At 33.6% G+C, this 19,770-nt stretch overlaps 1 long non-coding RNA gene across 1 annotated transcript in view; it reads right to left on the reverse strand.

Annotated features, from left to right (window-relative positions):
• Positions 1-19,075, reverse strand: part of LOC112055601 (uncharacterized) — a 45,300-nt gene extending 26,225 nt beyond the window's left edge. The window contains exons 1-2 of the long non-coding RNA XR_002887513.2: positions 17,781-19,075; positions 4-44 (exon numbers count right to left, since the gene is read on the reverse strand). This is a non-coding gene — a long non-coding RNA (uncharacterized LOC112055601). The remainder of the gene's footprint in view (positions 1-3; positions 45-17,780) is intronic.
• Between the last annotated feature and the right edge of the window lie 695 nt (positions 19,076-19,770).

Here is a 19,770-nt window from a genome sequence, read left to right on the forward strand (position 1 = left end):
CACCTTTGAATCCAGTAATCGATATGGAATCCAGAAAACACAATCTGTAACAAACAAATAAAAACAAATTAAATATAAATTTGAATAGAAACACAATAAGAAATAATTGCATAATACAAATCTTATTTAATGAAGATTTTTTTTACATTTTTTTTTATTTAATACATCTATACGATGTTTTATCGAAAACGTGAGATTCCAGTGCGAATCGCATATCGCAAGATTGAGTTGTCAATGTGCTGTCATGTCAATAAATAATCTCTCAATTGGATTTGAAAGTTATCTCGTTCATGTTTAAAAAAACCTTTAATAAAAATGCTTGTCTATTTTTCATTTGATGACAGATTAACGAATGCCAACAGTTTCATGAAATGTGGTGCAAATAAAATTGCTGGCACTCATGACATGACATAAATCATTCATGACTTAATTTTCGATTTAAGTCATGACTGTATGAAGGATAACCTATAAGATTGATACGAGTAGATCTTGTCCAATGGTCAACAACATTACACGCAACACGTTTCTGTCCTTCATGGTTTAAGTTTAACAAATAAAAAAAATTCTTTATTTATCTGTGCCCTTACGAGAATAAAGGATTAAAATAACATCACATCAAAGAACATAGAAGGTGTTAACTATCATTGAGATGACTAAAGAAAAGATAGTGAAAACTTCAAATGTAAGGAAAATAAAATAGTTATCGGGCGTTGATTATAAATATACCGAGTGTTCTCAAGGGTCTGCCAATACAAATAAATTGGCTAAATTGAATTAATAATAATATTTCGACTGCGACAATTTATCGATACAAGCGTAGAATTGCAAAGGGCTCAATACATTGAACCTGAAATAAATAACCCGGAGCAGATTGCTTATTAAAATTTTTATCACGGAAAAGGTGTCAACAAATCTCATATCGCCATCCGTCTTATTCTAAGCGGTTATCGCTCACAAATATCTAACTGTCGACGGACCCATACATTATGTATTTATGCACGAAATTTGCATCAACTTTTGAAGGGTTAACCCCGTGTGCGATTTCGGGAGTACGTAGATAAGATTGTTGTATCAAAATTTTGCGATATAATATTTATTTCTTTTTTGTTTTTTTTTCTCGAGTGAATATTGAACACGACTTTTTTTGCTAACAAAAATTCCACAGTATGCTCACATATACAAATTTATAGATACACCTTATCTAAATAATAGCCTATACCATGTCTACGGCATTTAATCCAAAAACTAGTCGAGTATTGGTTCATCTTTGCTGCGTACTAGCAAGCAAGCGAGCTGGCTAAGCGGATACCGATGCCTAAGCAGCTGCTTTAGAAAAGATAAGTTCCTAAGACACGAACTGGAAATTCATCTCACCTAAGCACAAACAAAAATGTGCCAGACAGATTGAAATAAACCGTTTATTTACAAAAAGCATCTTAATACAAATACTAAATAAAATATTATTTTGTACTATCAATACCTACTTCTTATAAAATGATTAATTTGTCAGCAATAATAAATTGTACCTAAGATTAAGCTAAACTGATTAAAGAAAACAATAAGGTCATGAAAACATTGAAATACTAAATACATAAAGTATGATTAACATAACAAAATAAGGAATTTGATTAATGCTTCATTATTCTTATGCCATTAAAGTGTTTATTGTTAATTATTATTTTACGAGTATGTTATTCATAACCTACGCCTTAGACTGACTGACGCAGGACAAATGGAGTGTTAGGAGTAGATGTGAAACTAACAAGTGGACGCTGTAAAATAAAGGTTTATTATTAAGTACATCAGAAATACTTTCCCACTGAAGAACATTTGGGCCATTTTCTTATTTCATAAACTCAAAAACTATTAGGGTACACTGTAGGGTGATCAAATTGGTGGATAAACAAGTAAAAAGCAATATTGTATTCGAAATTATAATACACTATGTCATTCACAAAACTGAAACTGAAACGTATCTGATGATATCTCATAACATTTTGATAACAATATCAGCATAACAAAGAATGAGATATAGTAAAAAGGTAGGTGTAGGTATACATTACATTAGAAAAACATAACCGCACCTTCGGCAGTCGGGTAACAAAGTAGTGATACATTTTTGCAAGTAAAAGTACATCTGAAGCCATAAAATATCCCTGTAACACAATCTCGTTTTGCCGTCGTTCTACGCAACTAACAATGCAACATTGTCTTGAAAATTAAAATATCATATTGCTCAAGTTGCGTTCTTAGTACGCAACGCAACACCGTGCGTAGGCCTAATCCGACGTAAACATTCGAATTTATAATTCCCTAACAAAATTGAGACTTGGAACATAAAATACGGACTTAAAGGCTTAACTAGTTGAGACGTAAAGTATGAAAGGAAAATGGCCGTAAACAGGCCTACTGAAATAGTTACGCGTCCTTTACCAGTAGTTTATTAAATTCTAAATTCAAAATTTGTTTATTGTGAGTATAGGCTCGGTTTACAAGCATGTTTGTGTGTAGTGACTTAGTATCTTATGAAACATTTTGTCATCGTTAATAACAAAATAATTAGTAGGTATTTTTAATTTAAGATCAATGATAAAATTTACACAAAATATACGACTTCTAAATGTTCAAGCTTTTTTCAAATACTTAATGCATTTAAACACTTTTTATTTTTAGGAGAAAATATTAAAACACCTTGCACTCTACACATTCATTACCAGAAAACATCCTTTAAAAAACCAACTAGCCAAATCATACAATGGAAAATACATTATGTGATGAATTTTTAGTTATTGATAAGTTATTTTTTTTCATAAACATATTATAGTCTCGCTAAATATGCGAAAATTTTGTGTACCCACAACAAATTTAAGACACTGAAGCTACCAGTATCTCAATTCCATTCTCTACTATCGCTGAGCTATCGATGATAAAAGTATTAGTAGACATGTGTATAGAATAGATATTTTTTCGTCCATCGTTCGTGGTAAGGTCAAAGTCATCATTGTAGCAAAAAAATGTAAAATGTAAACACCGCTCTAGCGGAACAACTCACGGACAACAAGTTACTTATGCTGTCCATCAAATTTGTGCAACTAACAACAAAATGCAACGCAACAAAAACAACTACTTGGAAAATTTTCAGCTTAACATTTTTATTGACCCTTAACCGATCGCTGGGGTCATATCGACCGTGCGTAGATATTGAAAGGGTTAGAAAAGTAGAACAATTTTGCTCAAAATCAAAAACAGAAGAGTGTCATTATATTTAATGAATATTGTGCAAAATAATTATGTGTAAGTGAACCGTATGTACATTTTATAAAAACCCTTTTTTAAATGAATTTTACATCTTCTTGTTTTAGTAATATTAATTGGTTATTTTAACACAATTTGAAACGCAGAAAAGCTCATAAGTCTAATAACACTAACATATCTAAATGATAGTTAACAGACTTTTAGTATTTTTTTTTTTATTTTGAGTTCCCATCTAAAATATCCAAAAAATCCAATTTCTTCCGTTACATATATCCTAAGAAATACCCGTCCCTAGAACCCATTAAAATACTTAATAAAAAAAGAACTAAAACGGAAACATTCTTCCAATTTCTTTACACAATCGATACAATCAAATGATTGAATGCTACGTAATAAATTAACAGCACTTCCTTCAAAATTAATTGACCCTTTCTAACCCTCAAATGCTCATAGAACAATAACAAAAGTCCAATTCAAAAAGTTACCATTTTATAATTAACAACAAAAAAAGAATATAAAAATTATTTTCGTTCAAAACAGTTGCTTAGAAAAGAACAAAAAAAAAAAGATAGACAAAAAGTTTGAATTAAGAACGCATTTAAAGAACTATTTGAGTAGCTCTCGTAAAGAATGGGGCGTGTAAAATGCTGTAACTAGAGTTTTTTCTTAACAGTCCGGTGTCAATAATAAATGTACGGAACACTTAATACCATTGTGTTGTTTATTCTGTGGGTTAAGTTTTCTATTCCCTTCTCATTGTACGGGAGACAGTAATGAATTGCTTGTTACTTTACGACGCTCGTGTTTTGACAGCCAGCATTGAGTCGTCGCACACAAAAGATTTAAGACGTACTACAATGATTAACGTGTTTTGAAAAAATCTGACAAGTACCGGCAGTTACGTGTAAAAGGATTCTAACAATCTATTACACAAATCTCTTTTTGAGTTTTTAACCGACTATAGAAAAAACAAGTTTTGATTGGAGCCATAAGTAATATGTAAAGTATACTAAAAAGTTATATTTGAATGTCCACGATATTTTCAAAATGTAGTTTCATAATTCAATTTAAATGCAGACATTAATATTATTATTATTTGACCACCTTAAAGGGACGTCCTTAATTCAAGTGTCGTTGCTAGGTGTTCCAAAAATTTAATAAACTTGATCATGTTCATTTAATAAGAGAGAGGTCCTGCGAAAGGGTTACATTCCCCGATTGTGTTTTTTCTATTTTTTTCTATTTTCTAAATTATCTACTCTAAGAGGCTAGGATCGTAGCTAGTTAAAGTGGTTAGTACTAACTATCCTTCCTAAGAAACGCACTACCATCTTAGACTTAGTCATGTGTTAAACTGCCGATAAATAAAATATTAAGAATATTTTGATATTATGTATTATTGTTGATTAAAAACCATACATGTGGCTGGTTAATACAAAGTAGGCGAATATATCTAAATAACGAAAATAGGTACCTAAGTATAGGGTTATCAAAAGTTCAATTTCACTTAATTACTAGTACTCATGTTTTATTATCAAATAAACAGCACTGGTGATATTTACGACGCAGCGGAGATAATAACAATGAATTTTATACGTAAGTAATTGTTATACGTTATGTTACTGACCAACTGATTAATAGGGCATTAATCATAATGTCTGGGAATCGTAAGTATGTATAATACTTAACCTAAATTTAAAATTTGATAAATTTTGAAACAAGATTTTATTAATACTTATTTAAATACTTCACTTATTCGGAGCTTAAATTAATAAACAAATTGATGTCGATGTGTGATTGATGTTGATGTCTAAAAAATTGACAAAAATTTTAGAATACCATTCAATTTCTAACTTATCTAGAACTCTACTTAATATATCTAAGGTTTCCTTTCATAATAATAAAAACAAATGCTTTTAATATACATATTTATTGAAATTTAATATAGGTATTAAAAACCCTGCGTAGTTGTTGTTTTTGAGAGTTTCATAAGGTATATGAGTATTTTATTCTCCGTACTATGCGGGTGAAACCGTGAGGCATCGGCTAGTTATAAATAAACATGCTCGTGTTAACAACAACGGGCGTAATAATTGTCATTTTATGAGCCCGTCATTTTGTATTCGTTGAATTTAAAATTTACGAGTCGTTTCCTGTGAAATCCTCATTGTCCATATTAGCTGTGACCTCAGTATGAGCGTCAATTGTTACTGTTTGCCACTATTATTAATAATTATTATTGCTAAAACAAAAGTTTTAGTGTAATTTAAAAATTAAAACACGATGGTATATTATGTCTATATACTAAAAACGTGGATTTTTCCGGAATAAAACGTAAGTAGCTTAAGCAATATCCAAAGTCCAATTTATCTCTATATCAAAAGTTATCAAAATCACTTCTGCGGTTTAGCTGTGATAAGTTACCAATGATTACTTTCACTTAATTATTACTTTAAGTATACACTGACTATGTTTGTCGACATAATACGAAATTGAGATTCTACGTAACAAATGTCATCCGGTGCCTATTGACAACCCTTCGTAGATATCATACAGTAGGTAGATTTGATGTTTATTTTAATAGGTGGTTAATAAAGACCAAATTAGTGAATAGGCCAGCTAGTTTGGGAGCGCCACAAGTACTTTTTAGCAGCCTGTGCTTCATTAGCTATTAGAAGAAATTACTTAATTCCTTTTTTTCTGCGACATAGTGAGCTTTATTTTTCTAGACAGGCTATTAGCTGTTTAAATTTGTCACATTATTTGTTATAGTGATTTTTTCATAGTGACTTTTAATAACAAATCATTAATCATTATTCACAATTAATTAACCACAGAACTGAATTCAGGATATCAATAAATTTCCTAAACATATTAAGGTAGTTTTTAATATTAGTTAGTTTTACTACAACAAATAAATGTTATTTTAATCTCATTATCATTGTAACCAATAGCAATTGGTGTCAATCAAATTAATATTCATAGTGATACGTATTTACGTTTGTTGTCCGTTCTATTCCGGGCCGTGACCGCGTGACTCAGCGGCCATAGTAACAAACATGTTTGTAGTATATTTGGCCAATCCTTGAACAAATGTTTGTACAAACTATTGACACACAAGATTTTAATCGTTTTACATCTAGTAACTTCGTACTATGGACGTAGTTTTTTTTTTAATATTTAAGTTTTAAGGGATTTTTGTTATGAAACCCCAGCCTCTACCAATTTCACGCCAGTGAATAGTATAATAATTTATTGTATATCTTTTCGTGGTCGTCTTTAATAACATAAACTTTTTAATTTTTTTAAAGAATCAGATAATTCAATATTGAGTTTCTTGTGGGTTTCTCAGAAATAATTTTAATTTAAATATTATTTTGAAATTAATATATTACCTACATGGAAATTAATTACAGATTTTAATCCCACATGCATAATAACGAACGTCCCAAGTGTATTAAAAAGGTTGTTAAATAAAGAAAATAAAGTCACAATATGGCGTATTGATAAGTTGATAACTTGATAACATGATAAGAATCAGACCGGATGCCCATGATGTTGCATTAAGATTTGTGATAACATCTTAAAAATCATTAATGATCAATACCAGGAACTTACATTTCATCAAACATTCTTAAAGAGGCACGTAACTTTTTGTTTTTTTTTCAACTGCGGTTTCATCTGATGTTAAGTGACGATGCAGTCTAATACATATATTAAAATTAACTGACGCCACGCGGTTTCACCCGCGTGGTTCTCGTTCCCGTAGGAATACGGGGATAATATATAGGATATAGCCTTCCTCAATAAATGGGCTATCTAACACTGAAAGAAATTTTCAAATCGGACCAGCAGTTCCTGAGATTAGCGCGTTAAATCAAACAAACATATTATACGACTATTTCTAAGGTCAGCCACTGACGATCAAGTAAGCTCACATGCCTGCAGCGCTAACGGCTTGACAGAATAAAATAAAACTGATCGTGTGTTGTTCGTGATATGCATGACATCATTCCGATAGCGACCAACACACGGAAGTCAAGCCGTTAGCTCTGCTGGCATGTATTATTTACTAGCTGACGCTGCACGGTTCCCGTTCCCGAATGAATACGGGGATAATATATAGCCTATAGCCTTTCTCGATAAATGGGCTATCTAACACTGAAAGAATTTTTCAAATCGAACCAGTAGTTCCTGTTCAAACAAACAAACTCTTTAGCTTTATAATATTAGTATGGATTATATCGGATATATCGGCTTATCGGATGATGAGTGGCTAGCATAACTCACTCAAGAAACGGAAATATTGGTCAAATACCAAAGATATAGTAAAGATTTTAAAAAAATATATAAAATTTAATTAGCAATGCACCAAACGCATAAATGCAATTTTACGAATTGGATGCATTTAATGCGTCCAGTCAACAAGGATTCTTGTAAATTAGTACTGCACAAAACGCAAGATCGAATGCAATGCAACCATTGCACTCAATACGTTTAGTTAATTACAAGAATCATTCTTGTAAATTAGTAATGCAAGGAACGCAATATTGCAAATAGGACGATTTAGATGCATTTACCGCCTCCTGTATGGTTATCTAATTACAAGGAGCATTCTTGTAAACTACTAAGGCGTAAATGCAAGAATGCAATTAAATGTATAATATATTCAAGACTTAATAAAAGTGGTGTGATTTGTACGCAGGACGCAATGGTGTTTTCTCGCTTCAATTTTACATTTCAAATGAATGCAATACAAGTTTTAATGAATTCAAACTTGCTGTGTAAAATACATTTATTTCAATACCTAACAGATAAAACGGACCGGTCTACGATTAATTGATAGAAAACAGGCAAGATAACAAGCTCGAGTAATTATTAAATAAATTTAAGTGAAAAACAATATATTTACTGGACGCGGCCATTTTTTTTTATTCTTTACAAGTTAGCCCTTGACTACAATCTCACCTGATGGTAAGTGATGATGCAATCTAAGATGGAAGCGGGCTAACTTGTTAGGAGGAGGATGAAAATCCACAACCCTTTCGGTTTCTACACGGCATCGTACCGGAACGCTAAATCACTTGGCGGTACGTCTTTGCCGGTAGGGTGGTAACTAGCCACGGCCGAAGCCTCCCACCAGCCAGACCTGGAAATTAAGAAAATCTCAATCTGCCCAGCCGGGGATCGAACCCAGGATCTCCGTCTTGTATATCCACCGCGCATACCACTGCATCACGGGAGCCGTCGAAAGCTCGAGTAATTATTAAATAAAATTAAGTGAAAAACAATATAATTACTAGACGCGGCTATCGAAACTTCAATCTTTTGTTTTGAGCCGTAAATTAACAATTAATTGAGTATAATTTCAGTAAATACTGCATCGGGTCGTGGAAAATACTTTAATGAACAAAAACAGACACGAAAAATAAACTTGAAAATTGTTGGTAAATGGCACGCGTATTTTGTAGTTAGCTGGAGGAATGAAAATAACCCTTTAAGCCCTCATTCGCACGAGAGTTTTGTTACCGGACGTTAAAAAAGCGTTCAAATATAGTATGAAGTTAAATGAAGGTTTGTTTACAACGGTTTTTTTAAAGAGCAAATGTTGAGTTTCTTGCCGGTTTCTTCTCAGCAGAACCTGCCTTCCGAACTGGTGGTAGAATCTTTACAAATAGTCAACTGACGTATCAGAAGTGTTTGTAAACTGAGCCTACTTGAAATAAATGCATTTTTAAACCGCCTAAAATTGAAAATGCAACACTGCTCGAAAAAAAACGTGTTTTAATAACGCTGTCGTGTGAACATATAGGGCATGCTTTAGTTGAATTTGAGCGCTTTTTTAACGTCCGTTAAAAACCTCTCGTGCGAATGAGGGCTTAAGTAACGAAAATTGACGAATTTATTTTCGTTATATAACAACTTGTTGTTCATAACAAGCCCAAAAATAGATGGTTACTGAAATTAAAATAGATAAATCTGCTAAATTAGATAATATCTTTATTAATATAGTATCTATTTTTACAGACTTAAGAGCACAATTACTATATTCTTTACGATTTTGTTCATTATTAATTTTGTGGATTAACAGTATGAGGTCCGGAGTTCGGGTCTTGGCTCGGGCTAATATAATAATCATCATTTTGTTCATCATTATCAACCCATATTAGAATAATAGAGAATGAGAGGGGTTAGGCCAATAGTCCACCACACTGGCCCAATGCGGATTGGCAGACTTCATACACACAGAGAATTAATAAAATTCTCTGTTATGCAGGTAGCGATGTTTTTCCTTCACCGTTTGAAACACGTGGTAATTAATTTTTTAAAATGCACATAGCTGGAAAGTTGGAGGTGCATGCCCCGGACCAGAACTAATTGTATTCCACACTTTCCTTACACAGGTCTGTCAGTATTGCGTCACAAGTTTTTATCTATGTAAAGTGATTATACATTTTAAAGTTATTCAAAACCAAAATAAAACGCCATAACAATACAAGATTTTATCTACAATTGAGTTGTTCAAAAATAAAACATAATCTAATTCAAATATCATAGGCCGAGAGCCGGTGGCAACGTTCTACAACCTTAATGAAAAATACAAAACTATCAGAACAAAATGATAGACAGTTAGGTAGTTATATATAGATAGCAATTTCTAATATTTCTTATATTAGAATATATCTAATATTAAATTATACCCTTTCTAATATTAGATATATTAATAAAATCAAAACTAGTTTGTCACTCAATCACACAAAATTGTATGGATGTGGATGAAAGTCCAAATTAAAATAGGAATGAGATCTAAGTACACACGGATGAAATAGAGTATTCACTAATTATTCGGAGAGATTATGCCGAATTAACAATCATCCAGCATGTTTTTCTTAAATTTACTTACTCGTAAGTTGTAAATGTAAGTGTAAGTATGCGCGTTTTTGTACACAAAATATTATAATATATTATAGCAAAAATAATGTAAACTAAAATCTATCTACGTTGGTGCTAGGTAATAAATAATATGGGTACATATATACAAATATTCAACATATCAGGCCGTTTTGTCTCGCTTGTAAAGTAGCTAAATTTCACATATGCGGTTTAAAATGCCGAGAGAATATAGATTCTTCGGGTAAAATTTCTACCGTTTCTCAGACTATAGTATAACAATAAAACTATAAGAATTAACAAATTTACATAGTGGATTGTTTCTCTAATCACATTTCATGTACGCGGTTTTAAATACCTTAGGTACCTACGATAGATAGATTGTTGGTATAGTTTAGGTAAAACATCCACTGCTTCTCAGCCTATACTCTAACAATAAAACTAAAAGAATTAACGGATTTACATAGTTAAAGATGTGGAAAAAAAGAATGGTTGGTAGTTAATTACTCGAGCATCCTGCACTTTGAGTTGATAGATAACAAAAAAAGTAATACTTAGGTGTAATAGATAATGAGAAGCACACCTCAAATTCACGCGCGTTGATATTGTTTAAAAAGAAGGATCCGAATGTATGTTTGTATGTTATTTTCAGCGTTGGTGTGTTGTGGTAATAGAGTATGGTTGCTTAAGGCACATGAGTAGCGTCATGCACTTCTTAGATGCGTAAATGCACTGACTACCCTAAAGACTCAATACTACCCCATATTGGAGAAAAAAAATCCAGTTTTTACAATTTGTACCTACGTATAGTGCCCACCCTAGTTAGAAACCTTGTGCACGACACCTAATGCACCTGTGCCTTAGGTTGTTACGCACAATATTGTATGAGATTTTTCTGACATATTACATAGGCGAAGGATTTCGTTTAACATAGGTGGGTTATCTCCCTTATTCATCTCTTCTGCTTAGAATTGAAAATGCACTACTTATATACAGTTTTTGTGAATGCCCTCGACTTCTCCAAGATCCCATCAAACCCTGAACCCATGCCTATGGAAAAAGAGAATATTCTAAATCTCAGTCCATACGTATTCGAATAATCGAGCAACATACAATAAATAAAGATTCAAGAAATTGTAAACCTTTTTTGTAGGAGTTTAAAATAAATATAAAATATTCATACAAGTACAGAACAATATTTAAATACTAAGTAAGTAGATAGGTACATACGTGAGCCGTGATAGGCCAGTAGATTTGTTCTCTGCCTCCGACTCCAGAGGATGTGGGTTCGAATCCGGTCTGGGGCATACACCTCCAACTTTTCAGTTGTGTGCATTTTAATAAGAAATTAAATATCACGTGACTCAAACTGTGCAAGGAAAAACATCGTGAAAAAACATGCATACCAGAGAATTTTCTTAATTCTCTGCGTGTGTGAAGCCTGTCAATCCGCATTGACCCAGCGTGGTGGTCTATTGGCCTAACCCGTCTCATTCGGAGAGGAGACTCGAGCTCAGCAGTGAGCCGAATTTGGGTTAATAATGAGATAGGTACATAATATAATAACTGTTTGATGTTGCCAACGGACTTCAAATAGTGCAACATTGTCATATGGAATGCATGTGCGAATTCTCGTTAGGTATTTCGAGTGACAACTAAAATAAATCGAAGGCCGGACATTATTACTGCGGGTAAATGACTTGGAGTCATAAAGTCATGTCAGCATTATGTTTTACTATCGGACGCCCGCGATTTCGTCCGCGATTAGAACCCATTAAACTACCTCCCTGCCCAATTTCATCTTTATACGAAAACTTTATAGGTACGTTGAAATTTGGTGATGAGTGACCTTTCGCGTTTATATATTAGGATTATTAACCAACTGACGCAGTGGGTAAACACTGTCTTCTACATACAAGATCGTGGGTTCGATTCCCGTGACTGGATGTTTGTGTGATGAGCAAAGTCCTTATAGAAGAGGGGATATAGAGCTTATAGCTTGGATCCACCACGCTGTTCCAATGCGGATTGGCGGGTTTGGCTTTTTAATGATCATCATCAGAATTCAAGTGTCAATGATAACGCCAGCCACAGACGGTCAAATTTTCCATCTGTAAGCCTCAATAGCTCACCGGTAAGAGCGGTCGGACTCATCGCCGAGGGGTGGTGGTTCGATCCCCGCCCCGTTGATCTATTGTCGTACCCACTCCTAGCACAGTCTTCCCGACTGAGACTGTTTCTTTTGGAGGGGAATGTGAAAATTGATCATATTATAAAAAAAAAATGTGGCAAATATTCCCTTTAAGAAAAAGAAAAAACAATAGAAATCTAGTCTGCAGGGCGCTTAGGGATGTAAACCGTTGGTATGGCAAATATTCTTTTTAAGAAAGAAAAAAAAAAGAAATCTAGCTTAGATGTGGATCCATACCTACCCAAACGATATTTTGTTATTTTTTTCACTACCCTAAACAAACCGTGTGTTTATTTAGAGATGTGGGCAGAAACCCTGAGAGCTGAGAAAACTGAGAATTTCTTGTCATAAAGAAAAGTTTAACCTTTATTAGGCCAGGAATTTTGTGCTTGTTTTTTTCACAAGCACTTTTGTAATGTCAACTCAAGACTCAAACCCAAGACTCGTGGACCGAAGTGACATAGGCCAACCACTGCACCATCGAAGCAGATAATCACATTATGCAAGTATATTCAAAAGTGCCCACCGAATCATTCACTTGTAGGCATCTATAAAGATATAAATCATTCGGTCTTTTCCGTTATTAATAATGCCAGCACGCCGCGGGCGACAAGAGGGATCGTTAGTCTGGCGGAACGGCCCAGGTTCAATTCCAGAGCACTAATTATTATTTATGACCGCCTTTTAGTGTGTGCTCGGGGCTAGAGGAAGTGTTTCAAAGCAAGATGCTTACGTTTGATGCTAATAATATTAATATATTAAACTAATATATTATACATCACTAGCACCTGATGATGATGGTTATAAATTAAGAAATACTGTGCCCTAAATTTTCAAAGCGGGCGTGGTGAGTCGGAACTCTACAATCCCACTTCTGTGTGGGTTGATTGATTGTTATGCTGATTTTTAACCGACTTCTAAGAAGTATGAAATTCTACGTTTGTTAAAAAAACATGCATGTAGCATGTTTTTAATAATATTAAGTATTTAAGAAAAATCTGCAATAACTCATTTCATATAAAAAATTCTCTACTTATTTTTTTAAGCTGAGACAACTATTTTAATGATAATCCATACTGCATTACTCTATCCTTCTGTGTTAGTTACGTTTTTATAAATAAACCCAGCCCAGCCCAGGAATTGAACCTGTAACCTTAAGCTGCGATACGCAGTTTAACTAACTAATGTAGCAGTATCATACTTTCATCTAAAATATTATAAAGATTTATAAAAGAAAGTAATTTTGTGAGGTTGTAGGGGAGTAATCTATGAATCTACTGAACCGATTTTGAAAATTCTTTTACCAATAGAAAGCCACGTTATTTGTGTGTATTATAGGCTATATTTTATACCCGTACTCCCACGAGAACGGGAACTACGCAGGTGAAACCGCGGGTCGGCTGATAGTGACACTAATATTATAAAGGCGAAAGTTTGTGTGTATGTTTGTTTATCCTTTGCGTTGCGACTACTAAAGCGATTTGGCTGAAATTTTAAATGGAAATAGATTTTACACTGGATTAACACATAGGCTACTTTACATCCAGGAAAAAATCATTTTTCCCACGGGATTTGCGAAAAAACAGAATTCCACGCGGACGAAGCCGCTGGCGTCCGCTAGTCCAGAATAAAAAGGAAGGATTTAGTAATGAAGGTTGCATATTTGATCAGTGGACGAAAAAAAAAGAAAACCTCGAGGCGAAAAATTCAAGAGCCGAATATCGAAGTCACGATACCCCCGCGGGCGAATAACCAAATAAACACAAACGATGGACGCCGAACCTAAATTAATAACGATTCCGAATTTACAGGCTTATAATAGCCGCTATTTGTCTTATAGCCGAGTTATTGGTGGATAAAAGATGTTTGTGTTGGTTTGTGTGTTGTGTGTTGTGTGTGCGACAACACACATGTGTGTGTTGTGTTTGTATGTGGTCATCATCAGCATATTTTGATGGCCCAGGCCTACAGGAGACGGGATTTGGAGCAATGTGTTAATACACATTTACTTAGTCGAGGTTACTACACCATTGATGAGTTCCTTAATGATAAAGGTGCTTTGAGGCCATTGGATTAGCTTCCACCTTCACACAAGAAGTAAAATTATAAGAAATTGTTATATTGTCATCAATTGTAAATTATAATACTACGATATTTTTATAAAGAGCAACTGTTGAGTTTCTTGCTGGTTTCTTCTCAGCAGAATCTGCCTTCCGAACCGGTGGTAGAATCTTTACAAATAGTCAACTGACGTATCAAAATTGCTCGTAAATGTGAGCCTAATTGAAATAAATTAATTTTGATTTTGACCCACCAAGCTGCTATGCGATGCGTATATAATCATTAGCAACCCATAATCGGCTCACTATTGAGCACGAGTCTCCTCTCACGCTGGCCACATACGGAATGGCAGACGAATTCACACACTTAGAGAAATAAGAAAATTCTTATGTTTGAGACACGTGATATTTAATTTCTTAAAATGCACATAACTGAAAAGTTGGAGTAGAAATGAATTGGCCGATTATAATGTATTTTTTTTGTCTCTTTGTTCATTTCTAACTTTCAGTCTTTTAGAGTTTTTACGGTTAAAATTATATGAATTATTCTAAAGCAAAATCTCGACAACCGCTTCGATTTGCAAAAATGAAACTTGGCAGGGAGGTAGTGTATAATTGGTAGTAGTCCGCTAAGAAAGGATTTTGCGACAGGGTCGGATTAAGGAGGTCTACAAATGGACAAAGTCTCTAGTACCCAAACCCTTATTTTTACTGGTCTAAAAAATAACAATGTAAGTGACAAAACCATCAAAATAAAATAAACTTTTTTTAAACAACCTCAATCTGAGCAAATATTCGTTTGAGCTAAGGCTATGAACTTTACAAAGTTTAATTAGGATCAAGGTTGGCTCGATAATACTCGGAGTTACAAAAAATCAATTAATAATTCGTACGTATATATCAAATTTTGCGTCTTTTTGCTTTTTTGCTTTTAGCTATAATATCCAGAATTGGATTTGAATAGAGTTGAATAAAAATTCAAGGGATACCTATAAAAAATCTGATTCCATTTTTATATTATGCAACAACAGCGGGAGCTTTTATTATTTTTTTTTTTAAATGAGATTTTTTATTTGCTCAAATATGCGTAAAATAGATGTACCTACATTTTACTTAATATGGCTAAAGCAATATAGCAGTATAGTAGTGGCCTTAGAATATTTAAGTATCTTTTCTCTACAATCTAAAATAAAAGATATGGTAATATCTACAAAACAGCTGGCATAACCGATTCTGTTATTGTAGGGCCCTTAATTTTGTTTTGCCTACAAAACAACAATTACGGTTCATAGCAAGAGAATCCCATATAGTTGATGACTCTTAATCATAGCTTCGAAGCACCTCTTACTTAGCGAGTAACTGCTATCGACCGTATCATTTTCTAACTTTTCATTGGTCTTAGTAATTACATAGTATCTGCTCGAACGTTACTTTTTGTTGTGGTATGGGTAGCTATTATTTTAGTGACACTTAAATAGCACCCATATAATTACAAGTATTTGTTTGTTAATAATCAATTTATTCTTTTTTGTGACACTTTCCGAATAAAATTTCGATTACGAGGAAAGTTTAGTTGAAAATCCGAATTCGTAATGATCTTCACCCATCTGTTTACTGCATGAAAAGTGTTTTAAATGAAATTAGTAACTTTGTCAAAAAATATAATTATTCTACTGCTACCACTAATAATAATCGGTTAAAAGACTTACTTCAAATTAAAAAAAAAAAAAAATCTTTTTTCAGTTCAAGTTTGTAATGAGTCCAGGCAGTGCAATTTTGCACTTAAAAAGTGCATGTCACCTGTTAATTTAGTGTATTGTATGGACTAGAATGCCAATACCAAACCAAAATACTAAAGTATTAATTAAAAATTTATGTATGACGGTATAACGTCTGGTTTAACAGAAATGTTTAGATTTTTCCTGTTCATAATACGTAACTATTTAGTATTTATATTAAGACGTGTTGTTATGTTTTATATGCTTAGTTACTTATTATTCAGACGATGAGTTAGGTAAATACTTTTTTGACTAGGACTTTACAGGGACCTAACTTTTTTTTAATTTAAATATAAAAATACTTGCCAATTTTTTTTTTAAATAATATAACCAATATTCTGTTTTTCATTTGTTAGAAATTGAAATGACAATAGTTAAACAGGCGGGATGTAACCATAATCTACGATAATAATTGTCACACAATGTATTATTAACACAAATTATTGACTTTAATATCATAATATAAAAGTCACATAATGTTGATAATACTGCCGTCACGTGACAAAAAATATCTTAGACCTGACCCAAGCCAATTTAGAAAATTAAAATCCTAAAGCTGAGAGTAATATCTTATTTATTTTATGAATATATAACTAGTACCTAAATAGACAGAAAGAATCTACGAAAAGCTACTTCTTTAATTTAGTTTACAAAGACACCTATTGTAATCTAGTTGTGATTTTTAACCGAGTTCCAAAAAGAAGTTCTATGTTATTATGTGTCCAATTTACTTATTAATATTTATTTTTACAAACATTTGTATAAAAAACTAAGCAAAGTTGCCTGCCAAATTACTTTGTACCCAGGACACTGGTGAAAAAAGACTAGGTAAGTGACAAAATCCAAAAAAAACATTCAAGACCTACAAAATTTTGTTGAAATATATATTTTTTACACTTTTTGCGTAGAAAAATGTTTGTAATGCTATTTGTAGAAATACACATGGGATTAATCAAGAAGAAATTCTAATACCTACCCACCATGTTTAGTAAAAAAGTTAGTTTTTAATGAGATTTTTTTTTTATTTTGCCCTCTTTCCATATGAAGCATGTTTTTATTAATTTATTATATAAGCATGTTTTTATCATAATTATTATACATTTAAAAATAAACTTCTTAAAAGTCTTCCAAATTTTCATTTCATGTCACAAGTAAATTTTGAAACCTTGAAAAATTATTTGGTGACTGAATTAAAAATATCTGTACAAAATTACTCTGTTAAATGTAAAATTCAAACATTATGCACGGCAAAAACGGTTCACTGCAATTACATAAAACACAATTGTAACATTTTAGTAGGTATTTGCGGCAGATAAGGGCTTGGCTCAAATTATCGTGGCAACAAGATAAAAGTATGTGGCTGGTTTTTTTTTTATCAGCAAAATTACTGTTGCCAAGTGAGCTGATAACAATTTACTGAACAGAATTTTTATCTGGCATTATTAATTTTCCGTCTTCAACTTCATTTTCGCTTCGAAAAGTCGTATTGTGTATCACAAATTACCTAGGCTATTCCTATTGCATTAATCCTGCTGATTTATTAAAAAAATATTTCACTTTTGATTTTTACCCTTACACTTTAGTCATAAAAAAAAATTGACTCACCACTCATATTATGCGAGTTTTCTTTACATTTTTCTACTTCTTAGTCTTCAATTATTTTTTTCAAATAATTTCTATTTTATCATGGCACTTGTTTAATGCCATTTTTTGACACTGTAGCACTGATAGTCACTTCCTAGCTTTCGAATTTCACAGTTTTTTTAATGTTAAGATTTATTTTTGTAAACGGGTTTATGTTTATTTTATTTATGTTGAAAACATTTTGTAAAGCTTTGAAGTGAACGGCGAAATTTATTGACTTGACAATTTCGTCGCATCCTCTTATTCACATTTCCGGCTTCACTACCGCTAAATATCCATGGTGAAGTCTTAATAGGTTTAGATGTATAATAAAAAAATCGTATAATTTCCTATTAGAATCGAAGTGCTGAAGAATGAGTTTTCGCTTGAAGTTCCAGTATATAAAAAAAACAATTGATGATACGTGTTCGCGCGTCGATTGTCGTCACGAGAAGGCACGCCACGGCGCGAGCGTCGGCCGCGCCAAGCCAACGGATTGTGTAAACGCGCGCCACTCGCTCCGTTGGCGTCGCCGGGCGGGGGCGGCGCGGGGGAGGGTCGCTGCCACGCACGCACACATACACCCCCCTATACAGCTCTTATCCATTACTAACGCTCCTATTTTGAATACGCGACACGCCAATCTAGCTTCTATGCGTTAGGTATACGAACTCGAGGGACGTGACGAACGGACCGCGACCGACATCGGAACGTCGGCGAAGCGAGAGCCCGAATTTCACCGCGCGAGAGCAAGGGACGCACTACAGCACCATCGGTAGTTGAGCCGCGTAACGCATGTGTGTACAACGAGCGCTCCGGCACCGCAATAGTGCGACGTGCCGGACTCTGTAAGTACGCGTAGATGAGAAGTGCCGTGTCTTGAAACTTTAATAAACGACGCCCGGCCCTGTCATCTACTTTTGAATTTTAAACTCGATACTTGAACCGACGTGCCGCGTTGATGAGCATTACGACTTACTGAAACTATCATTTGATACGTTCACGGCCCACTAAACGTTACACAGGTTAGCTCTCGTACAAGCTTACGTTACCCAACCGATAAGTCGGAGAGCGTTTTGTAGTCTAACGAGCTTCGGACAGATCGAGTTTCGGGACATAATGATCGTTTGTCTAACAGAAACGGAAATTAGAATGGAGCATGTTTAGTAATAACTAGCTCTTGCCCTCGGTCTCACACGCGAGTTTACTCTGCACAACAAGTCTGTTTCTGGTGACGAGAATTACCTTTTTAAAAGTAATCCTTGGCTCAGGCTAACTAAAAAATGGCAATTAAATTCCATGAAGCCAAATTGACATTACGTTTAGGGCTACGAAACAGAACTCTAAAAATGATTTTTAAACAATTTTTCAAAAATAGGTATAGATCAGATAAATAATTACACAAGAGAAATTTAGCATATCAATACCCTCAAAACATACACAACCGATACGTAAAGTCACATTGTGTTATAAAAAATGATTGAGTACAAAAACAGGCGCATTTAAAATTCACAGATGTATGTATGACAGGCGAATGGCCTCGGCGTTATTGAGGAATCGAGTGTAAAGACCTCTTGTGCGGTGTGTTTTTAAAACATATTGTGATGAGTAAAATATGACGACTCAGAGGCTTAGCCACACGCCACACGCCCCACCCACGTTAGGCGATTAAAAATTTAAATGCGCCACGACAGATTCGTCGCTTTTATATTTTATTCCGCTCAATACGGATTTAATACAACTAGTTTTGTATTCTCTGATTATTATCGTCAATTCGAATTCTCGATTTTAGTTTCAGAGTCAAGTTTTTATATTTCTAACTAAAGGACCGCGACAATAGAATTAGTTTTTTTTTTTATATAAAATACATATTAAGTCAATGAAACATAGTCATTGATACAGACTAAACTTAATCTACCTGTTAGAATTGAATGAATATACGTTTAAAAATATATATAAAAAAACGAGTCAT

Source organism: Bicyclus anynana, chromosome 15 (assembly GCF_947172395.1).
Source record: "Bicyclus anynana chromosome 15, ilBicAnyn1.1, whole genome shotgun sequence".
Classification (NCBI taxonomy): Eukaryota; Metazoa; Arthropoda; class Insecta; order Lepidoptera; family Nymphalidae; genus Bicyclus; species Bicyclus anynana.